Genomic DNA, 19,100 nt, shown 5'->3' on the forward strand with positions numbered 1-19,100 from the left:
TCCAAACAATAACTAATGCAATTAAAGCACAGAATCATTAAACAATCATTCTTCCCAAATGTACTGTCTATGAGTTAGTCAATTGAACAACTCACATTTTACCGAGTGCTCAAGGGTGTAGAACTTACTGACATGTGCTTGTATCTCTGCTTTGTGTATAGTTCTCATTTTCAGATAAATCATATGAGTGCTCCTAATAACTGAAAGAATTGCAAAAGGCATTTTTTTATTCATTAGGAGCCACATTATAGGTCCATAAATTAGGCATTCAAACAACGTAATGTTGTGTGATCCCATCCACCCCAAAGTTGTGAACAAAAAGTAAAAATTGGTTGTTGTTAAGCAACTGAGTTTTCAGGTTCTTTTATCCTCCCAGAGAAGCCCAGTATTCCCAGTATTATTCAGTTCTTATGGCTGGAACATGATCGTTGGCAAGTGTGTCAGTCAGGAGGCTGCGGCGGTCATTCAGCGGAGAGATGCTGAGTGTCTGAATCAGGGCAGTGGCAACATGTAAGGGGAGAAGAGACATATTTCTCACCCATAAGTGGGGAATAATGCCCAATCCCATGTTTGTTAGAAGGGTTAAATGGGAATGTGAAAGCATCTATAAATTGTGAACGCTGGGAGATCTTAGGTGGCATAATTCTTCTTCTTCACATTGTTAATGACAGCTGTCAGCCGCAGTCACCCAGCCTCTTCATGTAAATGCTCAATTTTAACCTACTGTCAGGTTATGTACTACCTGACAAGAGCCCTGAAGATCTTTTTCATCACATGCTTATTATAGTTGACATTTATGCCACAGTGATGTGCCCAGTAAAATGAACTTGGTATGGCTTTATTCCATACACGTCAGACCTTGGCAGTAATGATTTATTGAAAAGGTGAACATTTGGTACCGAGTGTTATTAGGAAAGAATGAAACCTAGTAATGTGGGAGATAGAGAAGACATTTAGTAATATATCATGTCATGTTTCCGGGGCTGCACAATGCTTCATGGGGTACACAGTCTTGCAAATTAGAAAGATGAGGATAATTTTATCAAATCAAGAATTAAAGCCCTTGGAACCCACTAAACCAATGCCATTTCTGTTGACCTAATAAGTTTGTATTGGCTGCATTCATTATAGGCAATTAACTAAGTTTTACATTTCAGCCAGCAACTAATGAATAGGCTGAGGGTGGAAATTTTCCCTCGCTGGAATACTCAAAGTTTCTACAAATCATACTTCCCAGAAATTGTAAGTGGAGTAATATATTCTGTTTCATGATGGATTATTTTCATGTCTTCATACATCATCACATGGATCTGTTCCTTTCATTGGATGATGACATGATTGTCTTATACATGATAGTCTCTTCGTGATGAGTCTTTAAAAGAAAAACCCAGTCCAGTTTAAACACAGGGTGGGAATTTATCTTTAAAGTAAGTCAGTGAGGTGCTCTCTTATAGATAAAATACATGTTTATAATGCATGTTCGACTCAGTTCACCTTTCACATCATTATATTTATTGCTCCAAGCAATGAACAAGGTTCTCCTGAGAAATTCACAACTCATGGAAAATATGTTTTCTTGTTTACAGCAAAATTTACACTTTATATGTAGAGGGAAGCTAAATGCACACAACTGAAGTGATTCTCAAAAAGATTCGGGAAGGTACCGGTCAACATAAAGGAAGATCATACACACTGAATATGCAGAGTGCCAAGATAGGGCAGACCCTTCCCAGGCCCCCAAGACTGCAAGGACATAACTAAGTATGGATGGGTCCACTGACTTAGGGCATTCTGTCTTGCTGATTCTTCCTCATGTCTTTGCTTGGTTGGTTCCTCTATTTACCAGCCCATGCTCTGTTTCAGGTACTCTATTTTTTTTTTTTAAGATTTTATTTATTTATTTGACAGACAGAGATCACAAGTAGGCAGAGAGGCAGGCAGAGAGAGAGGAAGGGAAGCAGGCTCCCTGCTGAGCAGAGAGCTGGATGTGGGGCTCCATCCCAGGACCCTGGGATCATGACCTGAGCCGAAGGCAGAGGCTTAACTCACTGAGTCACCCAGGTGCCTCTGTTTCAGGTCCTCTTAATTTCTTCTTCACAGAGATGGTTCCCAACTTGCTGGCTTGTTCACCTGTCTTTAGTCACTTTCACCCTTCAGTGTAAACTGTCTACACCTCCAAGAGCAAGCTTTTTCAGTAGCATTTTACTCTTTATTCATCAAACACTGACTTCAGACTCCATGGGAGAATGTCACTTTGAGACCCACAAAACAGTGGTAGGGGAACACAGAGAGTCTGCCTACAAACCCTGCAGCTCTGGCAAGAGAGAGCAACAAGCCCTGCCAACTCACCTATACTCACCCCTCAGCTTGCTCTCTACCACTGCCTGGATCATTTTTTTTTTTTTTAAGATTTTTATTTATTTATTGGACAGAGAGATCACAAGTAGGCAGAGAGGCAGGCAGAGAGAGAGGAGGAAAAAGGTTCCCCGCTGAGCAGAGAGCCCCATCTGGGGCTGGATCCCAGCACCCTGGGATCATGACCTGAGCTGAAGGCAGAGGCTTAACCCACTGAGCCACCCAGGCACCCCTGCCTGGATCATTTTTTTTTTTTTAAAGATTTTATTTATTTATTTGACAGACAGTAGTAGGCAAGTAGGCAGAGAGACAGGCAGAGAGAGAGGAGGAAGCAGGCTCCCTACTGAGCAAAGAGCCCGATGTGGGGCTCAATCCCAGGACTCTGGGATCATGATCTGAGCTGAAGGCAGAGGCTTTAACCCACTGAGCCACCCAGGCACCCCTGCCTGCATCATTTTTAAATCAAATCCAAGTGTGGCCTCACCACCTAGCTAGCACTCCTCTTGATTTTCCTTCAGATAAACATTACCTACCATAATTGCTTCCTTCTTTACATGTGTCTGTGACACTGGTTGACGTAGCACCACCAGTTTTTAGATTTGCTAGAATGGGTTCCTCATTGCTGGCCTGTGTTAGCATTCTGGGACTGTGGCAACCGTCTCTCATCCACTCCAGTGCCTGCACCTGCTCCCTCCTGCCTACTGCAGGGACTGTGAAACGGTTTTCCATGGAGATCTGCAAAATGTTCCTAAGGTTTTAATGAATAAAAAGGGTTCCAAGAACAAACAACTATGAAAAATGGTGTCTTTACTGCAAGGCTTCTCAGAGCTTTTGATATGTTAATGAGCATTGTGATATGCTAATGTGAATTGGGGCTCTCAGAGAGCTAATAGAAAACTTATTTGATCCAGAAACTATTTTTTTTTTAGACAAACATCTGTTAAAGTCATAGAGAATTATAGTGTTCAAAAGAATATGGTTTGCAAATTCCGGACTGCTCCATCAAATCAAATTCCTTCCACCTTATAAGTTATTTTGCCTTCTCTAGACAGAATTTTCTCATGTCACTCATACCTTTTTGAAATATTGTTCATTTTAAATTCTCAGGGTCAGCTAAATTAATCTGTATATAGTCCCAGCAAAAAGAGAATGTAGGGGTTTCAGCTTCTAGAGCCTTGGTTTTATACTTTATGTCCATTTAGATGACAGTAAAAAGAGATTTGGGAGAATATTCTAGGCTAGGAGAACACAACATGATTCCTTTTAGTCAACACACTAGGCCGTTTCAGAGATATATTTGTTCAAATAAAGTGATGTGTGTAGGCACTTGCAACATGAGATGGTAGGGCATGAAAACCATCTGGATTAGATGCTAGTTGATCCCATGAATGGCCAGTCTTCCTCAAGGAGTGAGTTCTGATGCAAAAGTCTATCAGAAGCCTGTATACCTTGTTTCTTATAATGAGGGGAGGGACGATAGGAGGAGGAATTGGAATAAGAATGGAGTGACCCATTGTCGTCCCAGTTCTACTAAAGCCTGTTGTCCCCGCATAACTATTGAGAGTGCCCTCTTTTACTCTCAGAATGTGTTGGTTTCAATGATTAATTGGGCAGACAGCTTCGATAAGGGAGGAGACAAGAGCCAGGAGAGGAACAGTGTGTCCTAAAAGTGAAGGAGATAGTGCTATTTAAAAAGAAGAGAGTATAAATTGAGGGTTGCTGAGGGGGCAGGAGGGATGGGGTGGTTGGGTGATGGACACTGGGGAGTGTATGTGCTATGGTGAGTGCTGTGAGTTGTGTAAGACTGATGAATCACAGACCTGTACCCCTGAAACAAATAATACATTATATGTTAATAAAACCCACAGATAGGAGGTCAAAAAAAAAAAAAAAAGGAAGAGAATAATGAGAGTTGTCTAGGGCAGTGTTAAGTCAGTGATGATGAGGTTAACTAACCTGTGATGTTAATGTAGAATGATCTCAGTAGAAAAGTAAGGTCACCCTCCTCCATTTTCACCTTATTCCAGAGCATTTTGCCAAATGTATTATTATTTAATGATCAGGATTCTTAGTGTGTTGATATTTCGTCAGATTTCTGACACCTTGCTGAAGAACGTTTTTAAGAAATATGAGAACATTCATAATCATTCCTGAACACAATTTTATAACCAAATTGGTTTTGATGTTAATTTAAACATTTAAAATATGTGTACAGAATTGCACATGTCTGTATCTCCCATAGGTACTGGCATTGTGTTTACATACTGTAAGCACTTAATACATGTGTGCTTGATATGTTCATGCATATCATGGCCACCCATGGCCAGGATGGGGGGGCTAATTATATTAATAAAATAGCTAAAATACCATTCTTAAAAGTTTTGACAAGCTTGTAGTATTTCATCAAACAAGGGATGGAGTCCCTCCCATGCTGGAACTGTTTCACCTTCGTCAGCAACTTTTGTCGGTCACACACTTTGTTGAAGAATATCTAGTTATTATTGAGGATTCTGAAGGAAATAGAGGATACTGGCCCTGGATTAAAAGGCTTAAAAAATACATTCATTCAGGGATTATAATGCCTTGCCTTTGATGAAGTGTTTGCTATGCATTGCATGAAATTCTCATAAGTAGTAAGATTGTTCATGCTCTGTATAGGCAGCGGGAGATACAGCCATTCTCATGTTTTGCTATAATCACATAGAGAAATCCTCACGTCCCTTTATTTATAGAAGACTAAATTAACTTTCATTTATTCATTTGCTAGGCAAAACTCTGACTTGCTTTGAAAAAAAGTCAAGATATAGTTTCTTTCTTTTTTTAAAGATTTTATTTATTTATTTGACAGAGAGAGAGATCACAAGTAGGCAGAGGCAGGTAGAGATGGGGGGGTGGAAGCAGGCTCCCCGCTGAGCAGAGAGCCTGATGTGGGGCTCAATCCCAGGACCCTGGAATCATGACCCAAGCCGAAGGCAGAGGCTTTAACCCACTGAGCCACCCAGATGCCCCAAGGATATAGTTTCTAACTCTAAGCAACTCAGAGTCTAGGTGGGGAAGTGTTAAATAAAGTAACTTGTGGGGGGAAAAAAAAGTACTGAGTCTGGCAGATAGATACTTTTTCCCATTGTCGAGATCCTACCATTTCTTTCAGAGTGCCTTTACCTAATAGACTATGTGCATATACTAAATATTTTTAAGGAGGAAAACAGGATCACAAATTTTAATATTTTAGGAGATTTTGCCAGGTGTCCTTATACTGTTGTATAATGGAGACCAGAGATAAAGGAGAGCAGGTAGGAGGTTGTGTGGTTAAACTAGCCAGGGGATGACAAGACTGGCTTTAGAGATGTTAACAGAAGGAAGCTGTAAGAGTTCTTCTGAAGGTAGAATGAAAAACTCTTAGCAACTGATTTCATAAAGGACTCTTAAAGAGAGAGGAGCCAACAACAGACCAGAGAACAGCAAGGGTGCTCTTTTTTTTTTTTTTTTTTTAAGTGGGAGAATTGTGGGGAAAGGGCAGAGGGAGAGGGAAAGAGAGAATTTTAAGCAGGCTCCATGCCCAGGGCAGATCAAAGTGTGGGGCTCGATTTCACAACCCTGAGATCATGAGCTGAGCCAATCAAGAGACAGACTCTTAACCAACTGAACAGCAGTGGTAACCTTGATCAAAATATCTGCCTCATAAAATTGCTCAGTTTTACTTTTGAAAATTATAACTTTGTATCTCTACCATGTAAAGGGTCTATAGATTATATGGATGACATAGGGAGAAAATGGCCACATAAAGAAATGTACGATATCTTATCTCCCTTCCAAGCTCCAGAATGAAAGGCTTCACTCCGCCACCCAAAGTGCTATTATCTGGCTTGGAGACTTGGTGTTAATGTAGTTTCCACATGGAAGGGAAACAGGAGTATAGTGACAAGATTTCTAGACTGGACAAGTTACTGTACCCACTTCTTTAAAGAAAGGGTTCAGAGATGGCTGATAAAATATATTATTTATTGCTGAGTTCAGCTGGGCTGACCCTAATAATTGAGAAAAATAGAAGGAAGAGTCTAGCTGAAGGTCATTACAGTCATTGCAAAGAGATGACAGAGCATCTAAACTAGATTGTGATGGGGGATCAAAGGATATTTAAAGTACATTTAAGATACATTCCAGAGTGTACAGAATGAGGCTGATGATGGGCAGACTGTAAGTGTAAGATTGTATTGCTCAGGTCCCCTGGATATTTTGCTTCTAAGATTCACAGGTTAGAAATTCCATTTCATCAGTTAAGTGTATATCCAGTTTCTTGAATTTTTAATTCTGTCAAAATAAAGATTAATGCCTAATTAGTATCAGTATGTATCTTAGTATGTAATAGTGTATCTTTACACTTTGTAATAGTGAATAAGCATAAGCAACACAAACTAGAATTTTCCTTTTATGTTACAGAGATATTAATCAATAAATTTTGTTTTCTGCTGCACTAAAAGAGCATTTGGGTTTTGTGGCAACCATAGCAGATTTAAGGGTTTCTTGTCTGTATTCATGTAAGCATATCCTAGTTTAGTGATGGGTACATCTCACTTAAGGGGCACATCCTGTTTCTACTTGACCTATAATGTAGACCCTGGGAGTATTTGTTTCTTGGAGATCTGCTGTTCCTATTTAAGAACTTTTGGTCAGATCAATGATTAGTAAACAGCTAACATTGGCTATAAGAGGTCTACTATGGGATAGGGTGATTATTATTTGCAATATCAACATTAAAGCTGATAAGGGTGTTAGGTTGTGTAGTTACTGAGACTGAAGCTCTGACCTAACTTTGGGCAGATTAATTTCCTGAATTTGTTTTCTTATGTTTACAATGAGGATAAAATAGTAACTTAGGGTGATTGTGTGAATTTGATGAGATAACTTATATATGGCTCATAGTAAGCACAAAGTGAAGATTTGCTATCACCATTAGTCTCGGGTTTTTAATGACTTTTCATGAAAATGTCACCTGGAAACTGACCTAATTGTCCTTTAAAGAGATTTATAGCTCTGTCTTTTCTAAAAACGTAAACAACTTATCCTTTTTGTAAAAATGGTATATGCTTATTGTAAACACTTAAAAGTAAACTAGTGTAAGGAACACAAAAATCGCCACAAATTCTATTGCCCAGATATAGCAACTATCAACATTTCTATGTATACCTGTCAATTGAAAGCAAAGTTGCATGATATCATGATATCATCTATGCCACCTTCTACTGGAAGTCACAAAGCCAGCCCAGAGTAAAGGAAATAGATTCCACCTATGGTAGAGAAGCCATAGTCTCAGTGCAAAGACATGTGCATTACAAGATGGAAAAAATTTGTGGTCATATTTTGAAAGCCACCATGGGGGAGTCACATGAACAAAGATTTGGAAGGAAGAACGAGTTGTATGGAGGGTCAGCAAGAAGACAGGTTTCAAGAGGATATGAGGAGCTCTTGGCAGTCCCACAGGTACTGTTCTTAGGAACCCTCAGGTTGCTGGTAGTGCCGCTTCACTTTTGGATCTTGGATCAATAATACTTGTGTTTTGCCAATAAGGTATTTTAACAGTATTCAAATACTATATCTGGTGCTTCCATCTTAATGTAAGCATAATAGTAACACCCACATCATAGATACATAGAAAGAGTAGGTGATTTTATGGTTTTCTCTACTTATTGTTTATTTTTGTATTCTGATGCTAAGGATGACAAGAATGACTTGCAGATATCATTATTGAAAAGTGAAGACTACTGTAAAGCAACTACAATGTGTATCTAGTACAGAATAAACCAAGAAGAGCCATAAATAAAAGAAATTGCATTTTCACCTTAATTATACCATTCTGAATTCACTTCATTTTCTCTTTTTTCTTCCTGTAGCTTATAAAAGTGGACTAACAGCTAAGTAAAACAGGTTGATCTTGGCATTCCATAATTTGAGGGGCACTGGAAAATTCTTGTATCAGAATCATGGAACTGCTATAGTCTGAACCAGTATAGTTTCCTTTTTTGTGTTTTAAAGATTTTTTAAAAAGAAAGATAAAGTATAAGAATTTATAAATATCCTGAAGAATACAACTTATATCATTATTATCTATTCATCAGATCAGAGCATAATTGAACTCTCTGTGTGTGTGTGTGTGTGTGTGTGTGTAGAGATGAGAGAGGAGAAAATGTGCCTTCTCCTAACTTAACAGAGGAAAAAAAAATATTGGAAACAAAACAGAAGTACTAAAAACACATATTATTAGTTAAGTAACTTCTAAAATGTAGTTTATACTTTCAGATGTTCCTAGAAACCAAAACAGTAGCAATTTTTAGACACAGAAAATAAAAAGGTTCATTATGCTATCTTTTCCAAGTTGGTGTTCTGCCTTTTGTGTTTATGCTGATCTCTACCTGCCTTGACATCACCTGAAATGAACACATCTTATTTTCCTTTGGTCGTTTATACTCAGCTAAAGCTGTAGTCTTTCTAACTATGATTTTTGAAAAATAATGTCAAAATAAAAGTATCTCCTTAACCTTCAGGCATGTCTAAGTGACTGTGCAATCTCTGTCTGTGTGCTTTTGATTTCCAAACCTCCTCACATTTCTTCTTCCTCTGTCACTTTCTAAGATGGCTTTAGAATTTCTGAGAAATATAACAAGAATGACCAGTGTCTCAAGGATGGCAGATCTAGCAGTGCCTTTGCTTGAGATGGTGTTTAGTACCTGAGACAGCTCCCTCTGAAGTTTTGTGTGTGTGTGTGTGTGTGTGTGTGTGTGTGTGTGTGTGTGAGAGAGAGAGAGAGAGAGAGAGAGAGAGACTAATGTCACCTTTGCATTAGCTGAGCAATGCACCAGCCAGGAGGCTGTGATGTTCTAAGCAATGAGGTAGGCCCCTGGAAGGGGAGGGCTCAGGGTACTGGTAGGTAGATCAAAGAGAGGGAAGAGATGGGCCCTAGAAGGGAGCTGGGGAGCTGGGGCCTTTAAAGATAACTCTAACGTTTGGTTGTCTCTGGTTGCCTGATATATTTTGGTACTTTTTAGGAACTATTCTTTGATTCACAACAAATGAATCTGAAATGATGAGGTCACTATTCAGTGAGCATCTATTATTATCAAACCTATTATAATCACTCCTCTTACTTCAGAGTCTTTTTTCTCTATTTTCCAGTTAGTCTTTATCAAAGTTACAGAAACTTCTATAGCTATATAATCAAGGTAAATGTACTAATTTTATTGGAGTTTAAATGAATTTTGCTGGATTAGAAGGAAAAAGAAAATGAAGTTACTTAGCATAAAATATAGAATAACTATCACAGAAAGATAAAAGTGAAGATCAAGCTATTTTGATCCTTTGATTCTTTCTTTTTCCTTGAACTTTAATTTCTTGGAATTCTTCTGAATGGACAATCTCCTTACATCTTTCCATTCATCTCCCTCCCTTTTCTTCCATCTTTGATGTTACATTAGTAATTGCTTAACAGAGGTTTCTGTTATTATGTATTAATTTCATAAAATTAAGTGACTCTTTAGGGAATATAGGAAATAATATCAATAATCATTGCCATGTAATTATTGAGACGATTTTGATGTAGTCAGTTTTTATGGTGCTCATGGGATCATTCATAAACTTGTGCAGTCTGTCCAATATGATGCTATAATTTGCTAAGTTCTAAAAACTGTCCCTCTGCATCCCAACTCATTGCAATAGTTAGCATTTAATTCAAATAATGATTTAATCAATTCATTGTATTAACTGGACTTCCTTTCTTCAAAATTCTAATATCTCTTTGAGAGATCGTATATTAAATAGTTTTTAATATTTAACATAAAGTAATAAGATTCATTTCTAACTGGATAATTGGCATTTCGGGTACTAGGTGGAACAGGGCATAGATTAAGTGAAGATTGGAAGAGAAAAAATATCTGCTCATGAACAGATGCCTGGAGAGTGCCTACATATAGGGGTCATTGCAAAAGAGCATTCAGGGAAACCAGGAGCCATTATGAGAGAGCTGGAAGGTGAGTAAGACTTGGAAACCATAGGTTTCTGAAGATTAGCTTCTTCACTTTGTTCCAAGACCAACAGGAGCCATTTCATATGTTTAACAGTCTGGGAACTACCCATAAAATCAGAGATTGATGGAACATTTTCCTTCTACGTTTTAAATATCATTATCAAAGTGGACTTTAGTGAATGTAAATAGAAAGGAAATGATGGTTAAACCACCTACTTGGTTTAAAGGTTACCAGAAATGCATTTTCATAGCAACATTTTAAATTGTTCATTTTAAGGCCAATATTTACTTGCCAAGAATTATAAGAAAGTAATTAGGTAAAGTAAATGTTGGGTGTTACCATGAACAGTCACAAAAAGTCTAAAAAGTACAGATCATTAATGAGATGAATGGATATAGCTTGACCTAAGGAGCAAACAAAATGAATTAACTGGAGAATGTAATTCCTTTCAGAGACCCAGATAACATCCTTTAATCTGTTTTCATGAGCAACTCCTGAGAGTGGAAGCTGAGTTACAATTAATTTGCTAAACATAGATTTTTGTTTGACTTTGCAAATTATTTAACCATGAAAAATAAACTAATTTTAGTATATATACTTGGACTGGCTGTAAGTTTATTTGTGAATTTTTGTAAACTAGGAAAAGGAAAGAATCATTAGGCTTCTTTCAAAGAACATGATTTGGGAGAATTAAAGACTATACTTTTCTATAGAAAATAGTGCTACTACTTTAGAGCAGGAATTACATCTGTATATTTATCATCATTTCCTTGGTGGCTAGTGTAGTGGCTGGTATAAAATAGGTGTTCAATAAATATCTACTGATTTCAACAATGTTGAATGGAAAATGAAATCTGTGATTAGTGATAATGGAATTATTCAATCTTTTAATCTATGCCTCCTTTTGAAAACATTAACAATCATGATATTAATATTTATATTATAAAAACAGTGTTTCAGAATTTGAAAATATAAAGTATATTAAATATCTTAAAACTATCTCCTAAAATATACTATTGAGCTCTGAAGTACATCATAAGGCTCTCACTCCCCCTTACCCCCAGGTTCTTTATCCTGTTGAGAATCAATCTGTTTTATTAAGGTTTAAATTGTTTTAGTTGTATAACTAATCAAACTTAGCAGCTTAAAATAAAGACAGCTACTTATTTTACTCTTGATTCTAATTTATGGATAGATAGGAGGGCGTGACTTATTTCTGGTCCATGTGGTATCAGCTGGGGTGGCTTGAATGGGTCTGGAAAATCCACTTCTTAGTTGGCTCAGCCACAGACCTGGCTGGTTAGCTGATGTTGTCAAGCTGTGTGCTGCACACATAGTTATAGACTGCTAGAACATTTTACCTCATAGCTTTTATAATTTTTTAAAAAAGATTTTATTTATTTATTTGACAGAGAGACAGCAAGAGAGGGAACACAAGCAGGGGGAGTGGGAGAGGGAGAAGCAAGCTCCCTGCTGAGCAGGGAGCTCCGTGTGGGGCTCGATCCCAGGACTCTGGGATCATGACCTGAGTCGAAAGCAGGCAGTTAACTGACTGAGCCACCCAGGTGCCCCTTATAATGTTTTAAAAATATGTTATTTATTTATTTTGAGAGAGAGCAAGCATGCAGGTGCAGAGGAGAGTGCACATGCAGGGGAAGGGGCAGAGACAGAGAGAATCCCAAGCAGTCAGCATGGAGACCAAGGCAGGGCTTGATTTCATGGACCCTGAGATCATGATCTGAGCCAAAATCAAGTCAGATGCTCAGCTGACTAGCCAACCAGACTCTCCTTCATATCTTAACTATCATTATTAAATGTAAATAGAAATAGAAAGGAAAGTGATTATTGAATCACCTATGTAGCCTTATGTGTTACCAGAAATGTCTTCTCATATCAATATTTTAAATAGTTCAGTTTAAGACCAGTGCTTAGCTGGGAGCACAGCTATGGCTACTGGCTAGGTGCCTTGATTGCTCTTCATGTAGGCCTCTCTAGAAGAATGCCTGGGCTTCCTCACAACATGGAAGCTACCTTCCAAAAGCAGGTGTCCCAACAGCAAGGAATTGGAAATTTCTAGTTTCTTTTTTTTTTTTTTTTAAGATTTTTAAAATTTATTTATTCAACAGACAGAGATCACAAGTAGGCAGAGAGGCAGGCAGAGAGAAAGAGGGGGAAGCAGGCTCCCCCGCTGAGCAGAGAGCCTGATGTGGGACTCGATCCCAGGACCCCGAGATCATAACCTGAGCCGAAGGCAGAGGCTTAACCCACTGAACCACCCAGGTGCCCCAGAAGTTTCTAGTTTCTTAAGGCTGGGGTCCATATGTGGGCAAATGTGCATAGTAACTATATTCTATCGGTCAGACATGAGATTCCTGGATTCAAGGGCAAGGATGTAGACCCTGCCTGTCAGTGGAAGAGGTATCAGATATTTGTGGCCATCTTTAATCTACCATAACTATCTTCAACGTAATTTCTATGTGTGAATAAGAAAATATAAAACTTTTAAGATAATTACCCATCTGTATGCTAGAATTACCAAGGCTTTAACTATGATAAGCTTGCAAAAGTTGTCTAAAGTTGTCTTAAGCCTGAAAGGCTATGGAAGTGCATATAAAAAGGGGCTTATCAAGTTTTACTAAATTAGCCTGGTTATTTTTAGTAAAGTAGGTAAATGGACTATATAGCATTGCATTCAAAGGGTAAATTTATGTAACAGGCCTCTACAAAACTGGCCAGGCCAAGTGTGGGCATTCATGTTTGATGAATGATAATGTGTCTTCTCCAATTTATTTATTATCTTAATGTAGCCAGGGCACGTGACTCCTCAGGTTCTAACTTGTCCTACTCACGTTAATAATGTCTAGTCCTTCTGTGTTTTTGTATCACCAGGGGTGAGACTTTGATTAGCAAAAAGGGTGTTTCTGAAAAACTGTTTCTTAGGATTTTTGGTGTGTGAATATACTGGAAAAAATACTTGAACACTTACTATGTTCCAGAACTTGGTTTGTGTTCTAGAAATACAGTAAGGAGCACAAAAGACAAGGCCTGAAAAACAGCAGTAAGCAAAAAAGGACAAAGCCTATGCCTGCACTCATGGAATTTGCATTTCTAATGGGGAAGATAGATAAGTAAGTAAATGAGTAAATAAATAAATAATAAAATGATAAATAAGATTAGGAACTTAGGAGTAGTAAGGTAATGGAGATTGATCTTTGAGAGAGGCAATATTTAGAAAGGTAGTCATGGAGGCCCTCTGGGGTGAGCTGGTTTTTAAGCAGATACCTGAATGAGGAGAGAAAATAGACCAGGAGATTCAAATTAAAACCACATTGAGATATCACCTTACACCAGTTAGAATGGCCAAAATTAACAAAACAGGAAACAACATGTGTTGGAGAAGATGTGGAAAAAGGGGAACCCTCTTACACTGTTGGTGGGAATGCAGGTTGGTTCAGCCTCTTTGGAGAACAGTGTGGAGATTCCTCAAGAAATTAAAAATAGAACTTCCCTATGACCCTGCCATTGCACTACTGGGTATTTACCCCAAAGATACAGATGTTGTGGAAAGAAGGGCCATCTGTACCCAATGTTTATAGCAGCAATGGCCACGGTCGCCAAACTGTGGAAAGAACCAAGATGCCCTTCAACGGACGAATGGATAAGGAAGATGTGGTCCATATACACTATGGAGTATTATGCCTCCATCAGAAAGGATGAATACCCAACTTCTGTAGCAACATGGACGGGACTGGAAGAGATTATGCTGAGTGAAATAAGTCAAGCAGAGAGAGTCAATTATCATATGGTCTCACTTATTTGTGGAGCATAACAAATAGCATGGAGGACAAGGGGTGTTAGAGAGGAGAATAGAGTTGGGAGAAACTGGAAGGGGAGGTGAACCATGAGAGACTATGGACTCCAAACAACAATCTGAGGGGTTTGAAGTGGCGGGGGGTGGTGGTGGGAGGTTGGGGTACTGGGTGGTGGGTATTATGGAGGGCACGGATTGCATGGAGCACTGGGTGTGGTGAAAAAATAATACTGTTTTTCTGAAAATAAATAAATTAATTTATTAAAAAAAAAAAAAGAAAATAGACCCGGTGAAGATCTTGGAGAACAGTGTTCCAGGCAGAGGGGACAGTTAGTGAAAGTGTGCTGAAGCGTTAATAACTGTGGAATGTTTGAGAAGCACCAAGAGGGTTCATCTGACTGGAGCAGAGGGAGTGAAGGCAAGTGGAAAGTTATGATCAGTGAGGGAGGTAGTGCTCTGATTATAAGTGTCCGTGGACCATCACCAAGTTGGATTTAATTCCTGTGATGGAAAGGTTTTAAATAGAGGAGGGCCATGATTATTTCATTATTTCTTTAAAAAAGATCATCCTTTCTACTGTGTGAAAAATTGTTTGCTAGCTCTATTGATGATGATGATGGTGGTGGTGGTGGTGGTGGTGGTGGTGGTGATGGTGATGATGATGGTGGTGGTGATGATGATGGTGGTGATGATGGTGATGGTGGTGATGATGGTGATGGTGTGATGATGATGATGGTGATGATGGTGATAGTGGTGATGATGATGATGGTGGTGTGGATGCTGAGAGATAACATTTCATGGAGGCTTGCTCCCTTTTGGATTCTCTTTTTAAAACTGTTATATTTGAGTTATCTCATTTAACACAATCCTTTTGTGAAGATTCTCTTTAAAGTTTTAAGTGAAGAAATCAAATCCTAGACAGTAACTGGCCCGTAGATACCCAGTGAATCGGTAGAAAAGCACGTGCTCAGGAAGACAATGCAAAGAGGCTAGTAAAGGTGGTGAGCAGTGACTGAACTGAGGCTCTGTTCTGAAGGTAGCGCCAGCAGGAATTGTTGATGGATTAGGTATAGGAGAAGCATCAAAAAATTGAATTGAAGGATGACTCTGTAGCTTTGGGTCTGAGCAACTGGTGTAACTTTGCAGTTCACTGAGATAAAAAGTACATTTGGTTATTGGAAAGAGGGTGTTGTAAATTAGCAGTTCTTTCTTGGATATGTTTAACTCGAATGGCTATTGTGTGTCTGTAATTTGGCGGAGAGGTCTTTGAGAATTAGTAGTATAGAGATAGTTTCTGTTGAGGTCAGTTTCCTTCATTATTGTGTATTCTGTCCTATGCCCTCTCTCATAAAACATGTGCCTATTTACTAGAATCAAAAAGGCAACAAATAACAAGTGTTGGTGAGGATGTAGAGAAAAGGGACCCTTGTGCACTGTTGTCGGAAATATAAATTGGCCCAGGCACTGTGGTGAAAACAGTATGTAGGTTTCTCAAAAAATTAAAATAGAACTACCATATGACCCAGTAATTCCACTACTGGATATTTATTTACCCAAATCAAGCAAAAAACACTAATTTGAAAACATGTATGCACCCCTCTGTTTATTGCATTATTTACAGTAGCCAAAACATGGAAGCAGACCAAGCGTCTTTCCATAGACAAATGGATAAAGATGATGGTGAGTGTATAATGAAATATTACTCAGCTAGGTGAAATAAGTCAGAGACAAATACCAAATGATTTCACTTATATGTGGAATCTAAAAAACCAAAACAGATGAACAAAGAAAAAAAAAGAAGAAACAGATGCATAAACACAAAGAACAAACTGATGGCTGCCAGAGGGGACAGGGCAGGGGAATAGGCAAAAAGGATGAAGGGGAGTGAGAGATACAGGCTTCGAGTTAAGGAATGGTTAAATCACAGAATGAACGTTACAGCATAAAGAATATAGTCACTGGTATTGTAATAGCATTGTATGGTGGCAGATGGGATGCAGCATAACATATAGACCTAGGAATCACTATATTCTATACCTGAAACTAATGTAACATTGCGTGTCAACTGTACTTCAGTTTAAAAGAATTAGAGGAAATCAATAGAAGCAAAAATGCTGTTCCCACCGGTATTAAATACTGCTCCTCCCTCCCCAAAATAAGACCCCAAACAGTTTTTAAAGATTCAGGTATGAAAACCTTTTGGGGTAATCTGTTGTGTCCTAATCGGGGCAGAATGCGAGGGAGGATCAAAGGTCCTGCAAGGGATTAGAATAGTACTATAAAATAAAAAAGAAAAGATTAATCAATGATAGCCACATTGCGATCAAATATAAGGGCTATTAAAAAATAGACATTTCGGGAAGTGCCTGGGTGGCTCAGTGGGTTAAGTGTCCGAGGCTTGATCTCATCTCAGGTCTTGATCTCGGGGTTGTGAGTTCGGGCCCCACACTGGGCTTCACACTGGGTGTGGGGCCTACTTAAAACAGAATAGACATTTTGGCAAACACACACAACACAACACAGATGTGTGCGCGTTAATCCTGGTAACACAGACTGTGGCGGGAAGCAGTGTTGTGCTTGCTCTTACTATGCTTTTTGAAATGTATGCTAGTCCTAAGCATTAAAAATATTTTTAAGGAATTAGTAGTTTCTCTTTTCAAAGATATAGGTGTATTACACAGGTGTGTGTGATATACGATATCTTATGTGATATTTATATGATAAATTTTTAAAATTTTATAACATTATATACCCCCCAAAATGAGTGCATATGAAACAGTGGTGAAATGTGAGTAAGAGCAATAGTCTCATTAATTGCATTGTGCCATTTTCAATTCCCTGGTTTTGATAAATGACTTTAGTTGTGTAAGATGTCATCACTGCGAGAAGCTGCATGTGGGTACATGTGAACTTTCTACAGTTTTTTGGCAACTTCAATATAAAAAAAATTTTTTAAATATAAATACATACAATTGAATGTCTTACCTTAAATTCTGACCTTGTTAAGTCTTACCTAGTGTAAGCAGCCACACACCCATGAAAATGGGAAGCAGAAGTGGCTATCTTTATAATATGCCAAACTTAATGGGATATTGATTATATTCTTCATTTATTAATGCTGCATACTTTTAATACTGTAGCAGTTTTATTCATGTTTTAGGGCTTAAACTTTTTATATGAGCAGAATGTGTGCATATTTAATGTACCCAAAAAGATGAAATGTGTGGTAATTTGTAAGACTAAAAGGCAGTTGTAAGACACTTTGGCAAATACAGCATATTGCAAACATTTTAGAGAGCCAAATAAGATGAACATGTCAAAATAATATGTATTTCTGTGATATTTATTGACAGCTGATAATAGCTGAACACTATTAAAAAAATGATTATAGCATTATTTCAGTAAATTCTGAAGTGCTCATTATCTTAATGACATAAATTCTCTTTATTTCTCTTCTCTGAAAGTGAAAACTTCCATATTTTGTTATATGATTCGTCTGCCATTAATTTGTTTACATTTGTCTTTCCTAATACCAACAATGATGGAATAAAGATGTTAAATCTGTGATTACTTACTTTTTCGGTTTTTGTTTTTAAATATAAATGTTCAAAGATTTAAAGGTCCATCTTGCCACCGGCACCAACATGGATGGAGTATAATGCTAAGTGAAATAAGTCAGTTAGAGAAAGACAAATACCATATGATTTCACTCGTATGTGGAATTTAAGAAACAAAATGAATGAACAAAGGAAAAAAAGAGACAAACCAAAAAACAGACTTTGAACTATAGAGAAGAAGCAAACTGATGGTTACTAGAGAGGCAGTGGGTGGGGGAATGGGTGAAACAGGAGAAGGGGATTAAGAGCACATATATTTTCAGGAGCACAGAGTAATGTATAGGATTGTTGAGTCACTCTGTTTACCCCAGGAACTAATATAACTGCATGTTAACAACACTGGAAATAAATGAATGTATAAATTAATTAATTAATTAATTCCCAGTTGAGAAATGTCAGGGCTATAGTGTTCCTACTCAGCTTTTTTGATTTGTTTTTTGTTTTTTGCTTTTTTAGCATGGAAGGTTTATTGAGCCATAGTGAAGTGATAGTACAAAGCTCCTAAAGAAGGAGAGGACCTGAGGAGGTTGCCTTGTTCCTACCCAGTTTTAACAAAATATCATTGGTCTTAAAAATTGCTCTGAAATGGCATCAGAATTCCTAAATAACAGCAAAAAACCCCCAAAAGACAAACAAACAAACAAACAAACAAAAAAAACAAAGCAAAAGAACCCCAAGTAAATGCTTATAAAATGACAACTTTCTGTTGTGAATTTATAAGTCGTTGTATTCAGACAACAACTGTTCTTAAAAAAATGAATGGCTTCTGAAGATAGATTAAGGTTCTGAAGTTGCTTTACTAGCTTGACTTTGTACTACTGATGAAACTGCAAAATGAGCCAGACTGTACTCAGTTTAGAGAAGTCATTTTTCAAATGCTTGGAGGATGCAGAATGGAAGTGACCCCTGGTGATACTCCACTTATTTGTGAAATGCTTATGGAATGTATGTGATTGCTAAATACTGTGTTTATGAATATTAAGGGGAATAAAATACTGCCCCTTTTCAAAAGGGCTTGCTGCCAAGCAAGGAATGGAACCAAAGGGACAGGATAGGGTGGGTGGGTAGAATTGGAGGTACATTGAGTCTGAGCTGAACTCACTTGTTTTTAAAAGCTTTTACAAGATGAGGTCAACATTGGTAGCCTGACCACATCTGGAGAGAGAAGTTTTGGTGAATTATGGGTTGAGGGAGAGGATAGCAGTCATGGGTATCAAAAACTCTACGGCATTCATAGGGCTCTGTAGATAAATAACAGTGGTCTGCAAGTTGGCTTTAAAATGATGGAATCAAAAAACT

General features: G+C 38.0%; 1 protein-coding gene across 2 annotated transcripts in view; it reads left to right on the forward strand.

Moving 5' to 3' along the window:
• Positions 1–19,100, forward strand: part of KCNH5 (potassium voltage-gated channel subfamily H member 5) — a 313,865-nt gene that overhangs the window by 182,563 nt on the left and 112,202 nt on the right. The gene's annotated exons all lie outside the window — the stretch shown is intronic.

The sequence above is a fragment of the Mustela nivalis genome (assembly GCF_964662115.1).
Source record: "Mustela nivalis genome assembly, chromosome: 6".
Lineage (NCBI taxonomy): Eukaryota > Metazoa > Chordata > Mammalia > Carnivora > Mustelidae > Mustela > Mustela nivalis.